This window comes from Pseudoliparis swirei, chromosome 8 (assembly GCF_029220125.1).
Source record: "Pseudoliparis swirei isolate HS2019 ecotype Mariana Trench chromosome 8, NWPU_hadal_v1, whole genome shotgun sequence".
Lineage (NCBI taxonomy): Eukaryota > Metazoa > Chordata > Actinopteri > Perciformes > Liparidae > Pseudoliparis > Pseudoliparis swirei.
The window spans coordinates 1,801,839-1,817,343 of record NC_079395.1 but is presented as its reverse complement, the minus strand read 5'-3'; the positions used below and the strand labels follow the sequence as shown (position 1 = coordinate 1,817,343).

The 15,505-nt window shown below is 43.0% G+C and overlaps 2 non-coding genes across 2 annotated transcripts; both read right to left on the bottom strand.

Annotated features, from left to right (window-relative positions):
* Nucleotides 1–7,868: 7,868 nt before the first annotated feature.
* trnal-uaa (transfer RNA leucine (anticodon UAA)) lies at nt 7,869–7,951 on the bottom strand. Its single transcript has one exon. It is a non-coding gene; the product is annotated as a tRNA-Leu (tRNA).
* A 184-nt stretch (nt 7,952–8,135) lies between these two features.
* On the bottom strand, nt 8,136–8,218 carry trnal-uaa (transfer RNA leucine (anticodon UAA)). The gene has a single exon. It is a non-coding gene; the product is annotated as a tRNA-Leu (tRNA).
* Nucleotides 8,219–15,505: the final 7,287 nt, after the last annotated feature.

Here is a 15,505-nt window from a genome sequence, read left to right as displayed (position 1 = left end):
CCATACTGACAAAACATCTAAACATTTTGACCTGCTGTGTTTAAACAATGACGAAGGGACTTTTCATTTTGGGGGCACTGACTATTTGTATGAGAAAAGGAATTAGTTTTGACTGATGAGTTGTCTGTTTTGGGAGAGATATGACCTTTTGCAGGTGTGCCATAGTGTTTTGCTAAACCATCTAGGTTATTTTGGCAAATGTATTTAAAGCTTTGAGAATGTCCTTTTTGAGAGAGATGTGAGCAACAGCAAGAGAAAGGTTTTTATTTTGGGGGCATTGACTATTTTGTGAGAAAAATTTTGGGTTTGAAGCTTGAGTTAACTGTTTTGGGTGAGATATGACCTTTGAAGGGATCCTATGAAGTGTGCTGAACCATATATATTTTTTTTAATGCACTAAGAAGAGCTTTGAATGTAATTTCTGTTTCAAGAATTGAGCCAAAGCAATGGAGAAAAACTGTAATTATCACAATAAATAAAAGTGCAGCAGGCGGACCGAAGAAGAGGAGGGTGCAGGACGAAGAGCGTGACGGAGGTAGAACGATATCAATGATTCATGATGGAGAGCAACAGCAGCCTGGAGGTGAGAGGGTAATAATGATTATAACATACTGTAGGGGTATACAAATTCACGAGGGCCCTTTAAGGAAAGGGGCGTAGCCCTGGTGACGAAGGGGGTTAAAGGGCACCAGGAAGTAGCGAATGAGAGGTGTTGGAAAGGAAAATAAACAACCACGAGCAAGCAGAAATCACTCGACTCTTCGTTATTTTCCACGCACCTACAATACGATCGTATGTTATGATCATAACATGATCTTAACATATGATCATGATCATCAGACGTCCCCCCATGAGCCACGTTGACGGCTCGTTACAGGTTCAGACGGTTTTATTTAACTATATGTCTTTCTGTCTCTCTATCACCAGGTCTGCATCCTGATGCTCTCTCTCTCTTTCTGTCATGTGTGGTCACGGTTGTCGCAGCAAGAGAGGACCCAAACGCCGACATTCCTGCACAAACTATTTAATTACAAAAATCCCAGACCAGACAGGAACGACACAAACGCGGACCAAACAGTACGAAGCCACACTGGGAAAGAGACGAACAGGGTTTACATACACAGGCAAGGTGAGAGGATTGGACAACGGGGAACGAGACACAGGTGGACAACAAACAGGCAATCACACAATCACAAACAAGACCACAATCAGTGACCAGGGGGAGACAGACAGACAGACAAAAATCAAACAACACAAACACAACACAACCATACAAACTCAGAATTTGACTTTTTTCATATTTTTTTTTTTTCTGCTGCTGCTGATTAACCGGAATCTGATGGTCCCTCTCTTCCTCCTCTCCTCCCCTCTCTTTGAAGCTTCGTCTCAAGAAACCTCATCTACATCTCTCTCTCTCTCTCTCTCTCTCTCTCTCTCTCTCTTCTCTCTGCAAAAAAAAAGAAAAAAAATTTCTTCTCTGCTTGCTTTCTGGGACAGATCTGTTGTTGATCTGTCATGTGGCTATCAATCATTGATGCCTCGCTCCGCGCTTTCCTTTGTTCTTTCTTTCTTCTTCTCTCCTCTTCCTCCTCCTCCTCCTCTGGCGTTTCTCTGTATTTTGTCGTCGCCTATGGAGCCGAGAGGCACTGGCCATGATCCCTCTTCCGGACCGAGCGAGACGGAGAAACATGTCGCAGAGCGCGAGAGGCCATCGGGTTCCCTAGGGCCTGTTGGTGGAAGACACACAAACAACAAACAACAAACAAACACGTCCGATAACAAAAGAGAGAAAGCGACAGGAAAAAAAATAGATAATTTAAAAATAGAGTCGCTGTCAATGGAAGGTGAACCTTCTTATTTATTAAATATTCAGAATGACCAACTTGAAAACGATGAAGTCAAAACGTTCAACTTTTGATTTCGCTCTTTCTTTCCCGGAACTTTGTTGATGACAAAATGTGTGATGACTCATCTTTCCTCCTTCATCCTCCTCTGCTCTTCCCTCCTCCTCGCCTTCATCCTCCTCCTTTGGCCCCACACCTTCCCTCCTCTTCACCTTCATCCTCCTCCTTTTTCCCCACACCTTCCCTCCTCCTCGTCTTCATTGTCCTCCTTTTGCCCGACACATTCACTTCTCATCACCTTCCCTCCTCCTCACCTTTATCCTCCTCCTCATCTTCATCCTCCTTTCCCCCCACACCTTCCCTCCTCCTTGTCTTCATCGTCCTCCTTTTGCCCCGCACCTTTTCACGACCAAAATGAACGCTCCTTTTTCGTCCCTTGTGCAGCCGAGTGTGGGGCGGAGTCTGGGCCCCGCCTCCCAGAGGGCCTTTCCCGCTGCCTGAGAACCTGCTGTCCAACGGCCTCGAGCTGACAGAAGGAGCGAAGAACAACGACCACCGAGTTTCTGAAATGGTGAGAACACTTTTTATAAAAATATACGAAATAAATAATAAAAACATTTGGTTTTTCAGTTATTTTCTACGCTTGCTGGGAGCCCAGAGGTCAGAGCCTAAATCAATCATCGATAAATTCATCGGTTAAAAAGACGAGCAAGGAGAGAAAGGGAGAAAATGGGAAATGCAATCCTCCGATTCTTTCGTTGTTGTTGTTGTTGTTGTTGTTGTTTTCCTCCAAGGTGATGACGACAGATGGTTTATGATCTGGCGTTCACAGCGAGCAGCTTTGATGTTCAGCTCAAACTCTCAGCTCATCATTTCTGAGACAGAATACGGCATCAATGGCCACCAGGAATAAGAGCTGCCGCCTGCCTGACGGCTGACAGAACGTTCTGCTGACGGTTGTTTCCCGACTCGCTGCTCACGGCCGAAGATCTGAAAGAGGCTGGAGTCACGGCTGGTCGTTATGAGAAGGCGTGATAACAACCTCTGCAGGTGTTTAATATTCATGTTTAATGTTGTTTAATCTCTTGTAATTATTTATATATGTCCCACCTCTTCTCTCTCTCTCTCTCTCTCGTCGTCGGGGGGCGTGTCCGTCGGGTTCCAGTTCCGGACCTTGAACGAGGCGGGGCTCCTGCTCACCTTTGACCTGCCTCGGGAAGGGGGCGTGGTCCTCAGAGCTCACTGCAGGGCGGACTCCCAACCCGTAACATGAATGTGTAACCCCCGAGCTTGTGTTACCAATACATGAAATGTAAAACCTAACATTTATAGATAGAAACAATACATTTAACAAATTAAATTAACCTTAGGTAGGTCAAGAGGTAGGTAGATGGATGGATAGGTAGACAAGTAGGTAGGGACATTGATAGATAGATAGATAGATAGGTAGGTAGGTAGGTAGATGGATGGATGCATAGATAGGTAAATACAAAGATAGATAGATGGATGGATAGATGGATAGATAGGTAGGTAGATGGATGGAAGGATGGATAGATAGATAGGTAGGTAGGTAGGTTGGTAGATGGATGGATACATAGATAGCTAGATAGGTAGGTAGATAAATAGAAAGATAGATAGATAGATGGATGGAAGGATGGATAGATAGATAGGTAGGTAGGTAGGTTGGTAGATGGATGGATACATAGATAGCTAGATAGGTAGATAAATAGAAAGATAGATAGATAGATGGATGGAAGGATGGAAAGATAGATAGGTAGGTAGGTAGGTTGGTAGATGGATGGATACATAGATAGCTAGATAGGTAGGTAGATAAATAGAAAGGTAGGTAGGTAGATGGATAGATATATGGATAGTTTCTTAATCATACGGGTAATTTGTTTTGCTATAGCAGCATTTCATAGTAAAGTTAATAGTTATTCTCATTATTATTAAAGGTTCTGCTCTGAATGACGGTCGTGGCATCCAGTGGATTTGACCTCCAGGCGAGGTCACGTGACCATCGCCGTGGATGAAGGGGCCAGCCACAGGCAGCAGCAGCAAAGTCAACTCTGCCTCGTCAAGAGGAAACAACATACGTTTGCTATCAACCCAAGTCAAGGCTTCATCATTTAAAGCAGCACTTTAGTAGCACTAGAAATGAGACTTACTTATAGCAATTATAGTTTGGCTTTGTTGAAGAAACTACTTCCTTGAATGTTGTTGGTCTGCGTTGAGGCACTTATTGTCATTCGCTTTGGATAAAAGCGTCTGTGAAATGAACCCAGACTGTCAGTCAATGCCACCCACTGGACCCTGAGACTATTTATACAATGTATTGTCAGCTCGTGGCGTCTTTTCATTTCCATGGACGCTGCAATCTTTCCTCACAGCGCCTTCATCAGTAAACTTGTAGTTGCGGTAAATACCGACACTGTGATGCTTCCGTACTGTACGGACCAGCTGGCCTCTCACCGCCACAGCTGCTTCAGTCACATTCAGCTTGCTGCTGTTTTATAATGAGAGTTATGAGAGCTTGCCCATCCTCACAGCTGCTTCAGTCACATTCAGCATTCATTTGTGTTGTTTTATAATGAGAGATGAGCTTTGCTCCATCCTCCTCTCTCTCTTCCTGTTTGCTTTCCTCTCTTCATTCATTCCCCTCCAGTCTTTTTCTTTCCTTCTCCACTGGCCTCCCTTTTCTCAAATCTCATCTCCTTTGTCCGCTCTTCGCTCGGCCGTGTTACAGTCAAGGGCACGGCCTCCAACTGCCTCAGGCCTTTTAGCATCGCATCTCACACACACACACACACACACACACACACACACACACACACACACAAATATGAATACACCCAAACTAACCCCTCCCCTAAGGGTCTTCCACTTCCGCCGGTTGTCCTGCGGAAGAAGATGGAATCCCTTCAGCCTCTTTCAGGGCTGCATGCGTCTCCTCAGCGTGGAGAACCAGCCGGTGGACCTGATTATGGTGCAGCAAAGGCTGCTGGGAAACTAAAGCCACCTGCAGGTCGGGCGCCGTGCTGCCGTCGCTGAGCGGCCGAGCGCCAGGCGCCGAGTCCCCGAGAGCGTATCGGTGGGCGGTCATGTGAGAGGCAGCAGGTGTCCCCGCTGATCGCCTGGTGTCCTCAATGTCTGCAGGCTTCATATCGCACGGCATCTGGAGGTGATCGCTAGAAAACGTTTGCCGAAGATTTACACCGCTCTTTGCGGAGGGAAAAATAAAAGGTCTTTATAGTCTTCAGTGATATATGATAGTGGACAGTTTTTACATCCAGCAATAAACTCTGCCCCGGCCCGGTGTTGGATCCATCGCCCCTTAAACTCTCATCCTGGTGATATGTTCTGTCACATTCACATCCAAAAATACAAACATAAATGTTCTCAGATACCAAGAGTGATGATTGATCGCACAAGGGCCCATTGGATCATAAGTCTATAGCCATAACCACTCAGCCATCCTGGTTATTAATCTTTGACGTAAGAGGAAATATAATCTAATGTTTGCAGTCCTGCTCTGTCCGTTTAAGTTGTAGGAGTTGTAGGAGAATTTTAAACAAATGCACACAAACAATAGTAAGCATCCTCTCGCACTCAAAGTATTTCCATTAAAGAACGGAGAATTATTGTTCATGGGAGACCGAGAGGGTGAAATAATCCCTGGCAGCCATGTTTGTATCACATACAACAGACACATCCTCACGAGAGAAGCAGAATCTGCTCCAGTCATAGTTTGATTTTTCATTTATTCAGTTATTATCCATAAGAATTCAGTTCTACGGTAGATCTGAAGGAACAGAACGAAACCAAAAAGATGACATCTGAATAAGCAGCCAGGAAACCCATCTGAGTTTCAAGGGAACAGGTTTAGATTCAACCTTCCTTAGAAGTAGTAATGGATGAAGCACATATGTCGTCGTAAAGTAAAAACTGTCAAATATACCAGGAGTGGAGATGGAATACATATTCATTGAATGTGTTGTTACTCTGTAATGATTCCTTCTGGTCACATGACATCTATTGCTCTGTCCATCCGGGAGAGGGTTCCTCCTCTGTTGTTCTCCTGAAGGTTTCTTAACCTTTTTTCCCCGTGAAAGTTTTTTTCTTGGGAGTTTTCCTCCTTCTTTTGTTTGTCGATAACAGACTTCTTTTTTATTTGAAGGGAGTAATATAATACCAGGAGTGGGGTTCGAACCCACGAGGTCATCTGCCCATTGGATCTTAAGTCCAACGCCTAAACCACTCGGCCATCCTGGTTATATTTACAGTTTGATTTCAAGGGAAATTTTATGAAATTTTCCTCCAATATTTAGCAAGATACATTTATTTGAGAGGCAAAGTAATGCGTTTGGAGTGTTGGAGGTGAACCATCCGGCAATGTTGACTAGTTTTGTTTGTCTATAAATAGGATGCAGACTTCTTCTTTATTTAGACGGGAGGAGCAGAGAGGAAGTAACAGAGTTTTAATAGGTTCAACACATTTTGGCGAGCCAGCCAAGAGGAGTTCCTGGGGGGAATTAGGCAGCACCCTCTCTCAAGGAATGACCAATCTAAGACCGGTCTATGGAGTGTGAGCAGGAAGCTGTTGTGAAATTGTGTGCATAGAAACATATTTGGGAGGGGAAGAGATGTGGTGGGAGTGAACCATCCAGCAATGTTGACTACTTTTGTTTGTTGATAAATAGGATGCAGACGTCTTCTATATGTAGAAGGGAGTAATATAATACCAGGAGTTGGGTTCGAACCCACGAGGGCTTACGCCCATTGGATCTTAAGTCCAACGCCTTAACCACTCGGCCATCCTGGTTATATTTACAGTGTGATTTCAAATGAAATTTATTTTCATTTTGCTCTAATTCTTAGCAAGATACAATTATTTGTGAGGCGAAGAGACGTTCTTCGAGTGTTGGAGGTGAATCAATCCGGCAATCACGCTGAATGTAAACAGCCCGTTAATGACGTTGGACCTGAACGATCCGGCAATTTCGACCTCATCTGTTTGTCAATAAATAGAATGCAGACTTCTTCTTTATTTAGACGGGAGTAACAGAGAAGAAGTAACTGAGTTTTAATAGTTTCAAGACATTTGTGGTGGATTAGGCAGCACCCTCTCTCAAGGAATGACCAATCTAAGACCGGTCTATGGAGGGAGAGCAGGAAGCGGTTTGTGAAATTGTGTGCATAGAATTTTCTGCATTAATGTGAACATTGTCAAATATACCAGGAGTGGGGTTTGAACCCACGAGGGCATATGCCCATTGGATCTTAAGCCCAACGCCTTAACCACTCGGCCATCCTGGTGCTGTTTTTTGACTGTTGTATGATGTCAATTTCAAAATATGGATAATTCTCATCCAAAAAATGTCAACACACCAAGCGTGGGATTGGAACCCACCCGGCCTTGTGTCCATTGCATTTTGCTTGCTTTCGGCACTCATTGACACTCGTTACTATCTGTGACACAATGGGGATTATTTCAGGCTCTGAAATATTCCCGTAATTACAAATTTGTCGTTAAAAAAAATATCTCCCAGATTTTATTTATTAGATTATTATCTGGCATAATTCAGTTCTCACTTAATATACACTTTATTAATCCCCAAGGGGAAATTAGTTCTCTGCATTTAACCCATCCTTAGTTATTAAGGAGCAGTGGGCTGCTGTGAAGTGCCCGGGAAGCAACTGGGGGTTCAGTGCCTTGCTCAAGGACACTTCGACTTGCAGCTAATGGGGAGAGCGGGGATCGAACCCACGACCTTGCGGTTGAAGGACGGCCCTCTTACCCCACTGAGCTAAAGCCGCCCCTAAAGCCGCCCCTAAAGCCGCCTTACATCTGCTTCCTGGAACAGAACAAAACCAAAATGATGCCGGATGGATAGCAGTGTGAACAACACAGAGGCAGCCAGAAGACCCTTTTGAATTTGAAAGGGCTTAATTTAAATCCAACCTTCCATAGAAGTAGTTCTGGATAATGCAGTTATGTCATAGTAAAGTGGAAACTGTCAAATATACCAGGAGTGGGGATCGAACCCACGAGGGCATATGCCCATTGGATCTTAAGTCCAACGCCTTAACCACTCGGCCATCCAGGTGATGTTTACAGTGTGATTTCAAGGGAAATTTTTGTTTTTATTTACCTCAAATCTTTATCAAGATAAACATATTTGTGAGGGGAAGAGATGTGTTGGACGTGAACCATACAGCAATGTTGACAACTTTTGTTTGTCGATAAATAGGATGCAGACGTTTTCTATATTTAGGAAGGGAGTAATATAATACCAGGAGTGGGGTTCGAACCCACGAGGGCTTACGCCCATTGGATCTTAAGTCCAACGCCTTAACCACTCGGCCATCCTGGTTATTTTTACAGAGTTATTTTAAGCGAAATTTATTTAAATTTTCCTCCAATCTTTACCAAGATACATTAATTTGTGAGGCGAAGAGATGTGGTGCGAGTGTTGGAGGTGAACTGCCCGGCAATGAAGCTGGAGGTGAACCATCCGGCAACGTTGGCTACTTCTGATGGGGCTCGATCACACCAGACGCGCCTCTCAAAAACGCGTCGCCCGCAAAACCATTGATTCCCTCTGGTACGGCGCGACTTTCAGACGTGCCTTTCAACCGCCATGCGGCGCGAGTTTTCTTGCATTTCTCGCGGGTTTCTTGCGTTTCTCGCGGGTTTCTTGCGTTTTTCCGGCGCGGTTAAAAGTTTAAATATTCTCAATTTTAGACGCGAGGCGCGGAAGCGCACAGCTCATCAATGTCACACTCGGCCAAGGCAGCCAATCGGATCAAGCAGGAGGCTTTCCTTCCTGTTTTCCCGAGGAGAACCTCATATTATATATTATATTAGCGGTATTTAATTACGAATATCTTTATAATTCTAAATCTAAACACGACTCAAACTGACTCCTGCTCGGTCGGAAGTGCAACTGAAGCCTCGCCATCGAGACATAACTCATGGAATAGATGGTGGTGTTCGCCGTACTCTTTCCTTTCTTTTTAAAAATATCTTGAACCCAAAATCAACGATTGGTTGCGCACGCAGGTCCGTTCCACAGGTGCGCCGCACTGTTTTGCCCGGCGTATTTTTGCCTTGGTGTTTTTGGTGCGGCTGCATTTTTTAGAGGCGCGTCTGGTGTGATCGTGCCCTTTGTCAATAAATAGGACGCAGACTTCTTCTTAATTTAGAAGGGCGTATTATCATACCAGGAGAGGGGTTCGAACCCACGAGGGCATATGCCCATTGGATCTTAAGTCCAACGCTTTAACCACTCGGCCATCCTGGTTATATTTACAGTTTGATTTTAAGCGACTTTGTTCGAGGTGAACCAATCTGTTAATGACGTTGGACCTCAACCATCTAGCAATTTCGACCTCATCTGTTTGTCAATAAATAGAATGCAGACTTCTTCTTTCTTTAGACGGGATTAACAGAGAAGATGTAACATAGTTTAAATAGTTTCAAGAAATTTTCGCGATCCAGCCATCTAAGACCGGTCTATGGAGGGTGAGCAGGAAGCTGTTGTGAAATCTTCTGCATAGAGTTTTCTGCATTAAAGTGAACATTGTCAATTATGCCAGGAGTGGGGTTTGAACCCACGAGGGCATATGCCCATTGGATCTTAAGTCCAACGCCTTAACCACTCTGCCATCCTGGTGCTCTTTTTTGACTGTTGTATGATGTCAATTTGAAAATATGGATAATTCTCACCCAAAAAATGTCAACACACCAAACGCGGGATTGGAACCCACTCGGCCTTGTGTCCATTGCATTTTGTTTGCTTTCGGCACTCATTGACACCCGTTACTATCTGTGACACAATGGGGAATATTTCAGGCTATGAAATATTCCCGTAATTATAAATTAGTTGTTAAAAAAAGATTTCATTTATTCGATTATTATCTGGCATAATTCAGTTCTCACTTACGTCTGCTTCCTGGAGCAGAACAAAACCAAAATGATGCCGGCTTGATAGCAGTGTGAACAACACAGAGGCAGCCAGAAGACCCTTATGAATTTGAAAGGGCTTAATTTAAATCCAACCTTCCATAGAAGTAGTACTGGATAATGCAGATATGTCAAAGTAAAGTGAAAACTGTCAAACATACCAGGAGTGGGGATCGAACCCACGAGAGCATATGCCCATTGGATCGTCAGCATTAACTACTCAGCCATCCTGGTTATATTTATCGTGATATTTCAAGGTAAATTTATTTTAATTTTCCTCCAATCTTTAGCAAGATACATTTGTTTTTGAGGCGAAGAGATGTTTTTGGAGTGTTGGAGGTGAACCAATCCAGCAAATGCCTCCACACCAAAAGTGTGATTGTAAGCCACGCAGCCTTGTGTCCATTGGCACCGCGTATGAGACGACTGACGAGGTGCAAAGGGCTTCAACACCTTTGTCCCCGTCTGCTGGCACCAATGTTACTTTGCATTGATAAAAAGAGGCAACAGCAACGTGCAGCTGACTCACTTCATGAGTTCTTCTGCTGCAGTCTTTAACCACCGTGTCAGCCGCTCTGCTGTATTGATCGATGTTGATGTTTACGTGGGTGGAGATTTAGAAGTTAAACGTGAACAGGCTTTAAAATGTTCCCCTCCAAGTATGTCAACTCTGACTTTTTAGAAGTGAGTAATTATAGCATAAATATACCAGGAGTGGGGTTCGAATCCACGAGGGCATCTGCCCATTGGGTCTTAAGTCCAACGCCTTAACCACTCGGCCATCCTGGTGCTGATGTTTAGCAGATGCATGTCAACCCAAAAACATCCGTTGTTGATCATTCTCACCAAAAAAATGACAACAAACCAAAAGGGAATGAAATATTTCTGTGATTGCATATTCGTTGTTATAACCGCTCCCACTGAAGAATTTCTTGTAATTTAAAGTTCAGAGTGCACGTCTATTGCACGTCTATTGGGTTTGATTGATGGAACGTCGGCCCTGGATAACCCGCCTCACTCACACACACACGCTAAATAAAAGATCCCCGGAGTGTGGCGATGTGAATTTAAAGTGAAGTGCGTTATCTGCAAGGCTCCAGCGCGCTCTTAGATTACGCAGCGAGATAAATGGAGGTAAAAGTCACCGTGCAGCGGGCAGACAGGCCGCCGAGTCAACGCCTTTTACCTAAAGACGAGGGAGAGGCTCCATGCAATATTCTGTTGTCTTTTTATGTAATATTCTACCCTGGGTTTGGGAGCAAATACACTCAAATACTGTCATACGCTCATGCAAGTAAGCAAACTCTTGAAAATATGTCCTTATGAATGTAAAGGCGGATAATAAAAAGATGACGCAGACTAACCGCCAAGCTTCCAAGATGGCGTCTCGCTGCTTCAGGAGATTTGTGAACGTGGAGAAATATAAATGTTTAATAAAGATGATTTATTTTCTTTTTCTCCCACTTTCACTGAACATCAAACATTTTAGATTTATTTAATCCTCATTTAGCCGGAGAAGGAGGAAACAGTCAGACATCCTCATCACGAGCCGTTAGTAGAGGAACAAATAACAAGAGGAGACACACACACACATATATATAGATACACACACATATATATATATATACATATATACATATATTTATTTATATACACACATATATATAGATATACACATATATATATATAAATATATATATACATATATTTATTTATATACACATTTAACGCGCAGAATGAGCTTCCAATCCGTCTGTTGTTGGTCGTCTCTCCAGCAGCGTGTCATTCTGTCTCTACGTGTCACGTTAACGCGCGGCAGAGCTCAGCCGCGATGCGCGCACACTGGTGAGTAAGTTATGTGCACCCCTGTGGATAAATATATATATCCGTCTTTTGACATAAATATTTATGTTATCACAAAAATATACCGAGAATATCGGTAATATGTGATTAATCATGATTAATCCACAGAAACCTGTGATTAACCTGATTAAAATTTGTAATCGTTTCACAGCCCTAGTATATATATATATGTGTGTGTGTATATATATATATATACACACACACACACATATATACAGGACTGTCTCAGAAAATTAGAATATTGTGATGGTCTTTATTTTCTGTAATGCAATTAAAAAAAACAAAAATGTCATGCATTCTGGATTCATTACAAATCAACTGAAATATTGCAAGCCTTTTATTCTTTTAATATTGCTGATTATGGCTTACAGCTTAAGAAAACTCAAATATCCTATCTCTAAATATTAGAATATCATGAAAAAGTATACTAGTAGGGTATTAAACAAATCACTTGAATTGTCTAATTAACTCGAAACACCTGCAAGGGTTTCCTGAGCCTTGACAAACACTCAGCTGTTATAAATCTTTTTTTTTACTTGGTCTGAGGAAATATTAAAATTTTATGAGATAGGATTTTAGAGTTTTCTTAAGCTGTAAGCCATAATCAGCAATATTATGAGAATAAAAGGCTTGCAATATTTCAGTTGATTTGTAATGAATCCAGAATGCATGACATTTTTGTTTTTTTAATTGCATTACAGAAAATAAAGAACTTTATCACAATATTCTAATTTTCTGAGACAGTCCTGTATATACATTTTAAAAAATGTCATCCTCCTAATAAAAGTGTTGGGGCTCATCTCATCGGGGTTTTTTTCTTTTTTCAAAGCTCACCCCAACTTCTGTCGTCGTTACGTCTTTTCACGGATTCCCATCGTGTTGAAAATGAAGCAACATCGGAGTCTTTTATTTTGAAGGCGACCTCTAAATTTCGATAACCTTGTTGGAGAGGAGGAGGTGTCCACTTCATTTATGCGAAATCCCGGTAGTTCACTACAAGTTCAAAACGGGGAGCGCTTTGAAAATATTAAATCCAAAAATCATCTTTTTCTATAAAGGTGCGAGACACATGGCGAGTTCCAGAAAAAAAACATTCACGTGTTCAATCGTGCAGCAATGTTTTTTTTTTTTTTCCAGGGTAAATACCAGCAGCGGGGATTTAGTCACAAAAGGACATTTAAAAACATCCAAACGTACACATTCTGTTACGGATGCATGGTGCGGAGGACCCAAACGCAACTGGAGTCTCTTGAAAAAAAGGCTTTATTCTCAAGACAGGAACACGGAGGAACACGGACGAACACGGACGAACACGGACGAACACCACACGGAACAAAAAGGGACGATCCGACAACAGACAACAGAAGGACACCGATTAAATACACAGGGGAACGAGACACAGGTGGGGACACAGGTGGAAACAATCAGGACAGAAACAGACAAGCACAGGGAGGGAAGAGCAGGGAAACAGGAAACGAGACAGGGACTTCAACATAAAACAGGAAACAACTCAAATCCTAACACATTCATTCCACCGGAGAAAATAGGACAAAGGCGGCAAGCGGATGAGTGAAGGAAATGAGGGATGACGAGGAAAGATTGCCGAGCTCAGCAAACGCTTGATGGACTAGGAGAAAAAACTAATCATTTTCGGGGGACTCAATTTACTAAATGATGCAGGTATTTTTAGAATAATTCCAAATCTGGTGGTGGTTTGATGTCAAAGCTCTTATTTTATATGAAAGGCCCTGATTGGTTGATGGCGTGCAACGTGTGGCTCTATCACTTTACTCCCTCCACTTCATCATTTAACAATACTTTCACATTCAAATTAATAACAATACAAGTATCAGCTGAAGTCAACATCTCTCTTTCCCGCCCGTCTCTCTCTTTGTCTCTCATTCATTTGTTGTCATTTAAGGTTATATACTGACAGCAGGCACGTGCACAGACATTTTGGGGGGCAGGTGCTCAAACCAAAAAAAAGGGTACCCAATGGCAAAAGAAAATTCTGACAGAGTTGAAGCATAAGCAACAATACACTGATGATGCTGTCCTCAACCTGCGTTTCCTCTGGGCAGCATCAGACCACTAGCTTACATTTTCTTTATGAATAAAGATGAATTATTATATAGCAACAACAGTACAAGCGTTCTGATTGGCTAATGGGTCGTCATGCCAGCCACGTATCGCCCTCCTCGCTGGTCTGATACGGATCCGTATTGCCCTCTGACCTCATTTTCAAAATGAGCGATATTGATAGACATCAACAGCCAAGAGCAGTGGTCCTCAAACTAAGACCCGCGGGCCGGACACGGCCCCGCCTCATTTGGCCCGGCCCTCTGAACAATACCAGAGAGGCCTTATGATTTTTTTTTCAGTCTGGCCTCGCAAATCCTAGACTAGCCCCTGTTAAATAGAACGGAATAAGAACTCTCCCTCTCTCTCTCTTTTCTCTCTCTCTCCTCTCTCTCCCTCTCTCTATTCTCTAAACATAAGAGAATAGAGAGGCCCCCCGCAGAACGAAATTTTCGGATATTAGTCAGTCGCGCGCAATTCCAGGATGCTTTATTTTCATTGGTTGCTGGATTAAATCTTACCCAGATACGTTTTTTTTCTGATTGGCTATTGTGTAGTAGCCCATTTCTTTTTTTTGATTGGCTGATAAGTGGCTCCTCACAGCAGAACTCAGGGGAGCGCTTGATTCCTCCACGGTGAGGGCAGCGCGGCTCATGTTGGCGCGCTGCGGCACATTAAAACATTAAATAGCCGAGAGTTATTTTCAGCGTGAGAAATGCGATGTGTGGCGGGAGTGTGTGACTTAAGACCGAAATGAGTGAGTCTCACGTTCAATGCGTGACACTTGAGAGCAGGGGCGTGTCTAGGGGGTGGCCAGGGGTGGCACGTGCTACCCCTGGAATCTGATTGGCCACCCCAGGTGCCACCCCATATGCTAAACTATGATTGGCTATCTGCCCACGGAGGCGGGAACGTTTGAATTGTGTGACTACCGAACTATCATTTTCAACCGACAAGAAGACATCAAGAAGACATCAAGAGATTGCGGCTACTCGCTCCTGAAAGATGTGAGTAGCTAGAATTATTGATAACAGTTACACATAATGAGTCAGTGGTTTAAAAAGTTTGAACTGTAATAAGCTAAAACGTTTTTTGATTTTCACGATATGTGGCAGGTCTGTCATCATCGCGACTGTCGACAGTGTCGACTGACTCAGCTTGCTGCCTAGCAAACCTGTCCAGGATTCTTAGCTCCTGAAAGATGTGAGTAGACTTATTGATACACATGTGTGAATGGTTTAAAAGCTAAAACGTTTTCCCATCTTATTTTATTATTTCGACTCAGCTTACTAGCAAACCTGTCGTCATCATTGTTTGGTTATTGTCAACGATGCTAACGCTAACGCTAATGTTAACGCTGATGCTAACGCTGATGCTAACGCTAGCTAACTTAACGTTACAGTATGTAAATCTGTCTTGTATCTCTTCTAACTTTGTAACATTAGACCTGAGTAAGTTTTGCATGTCACATTCATTCATGCATTCATAATTAGGCTAAATGTATTGTGCAAGATATAGTGACATGCATCATGACATGCGACTATTACAGTATGAAAAGAAATCAGAACATTCAGGATTCTTCAAAAGAAAGAAATCCAAAACAACAGAGCAGGACAGAGCAGCAGAAGCCAGCAGTGCTAGTCAGTCTGAGGATGAGAGCCAGCTTGACTCTGTTAGGGATGTACAGCAGGAGCCTCCAGCTTCAGCTGTACACATGGGTATGTAAAATCCTGATAGTTCCAGATTTCTTTAG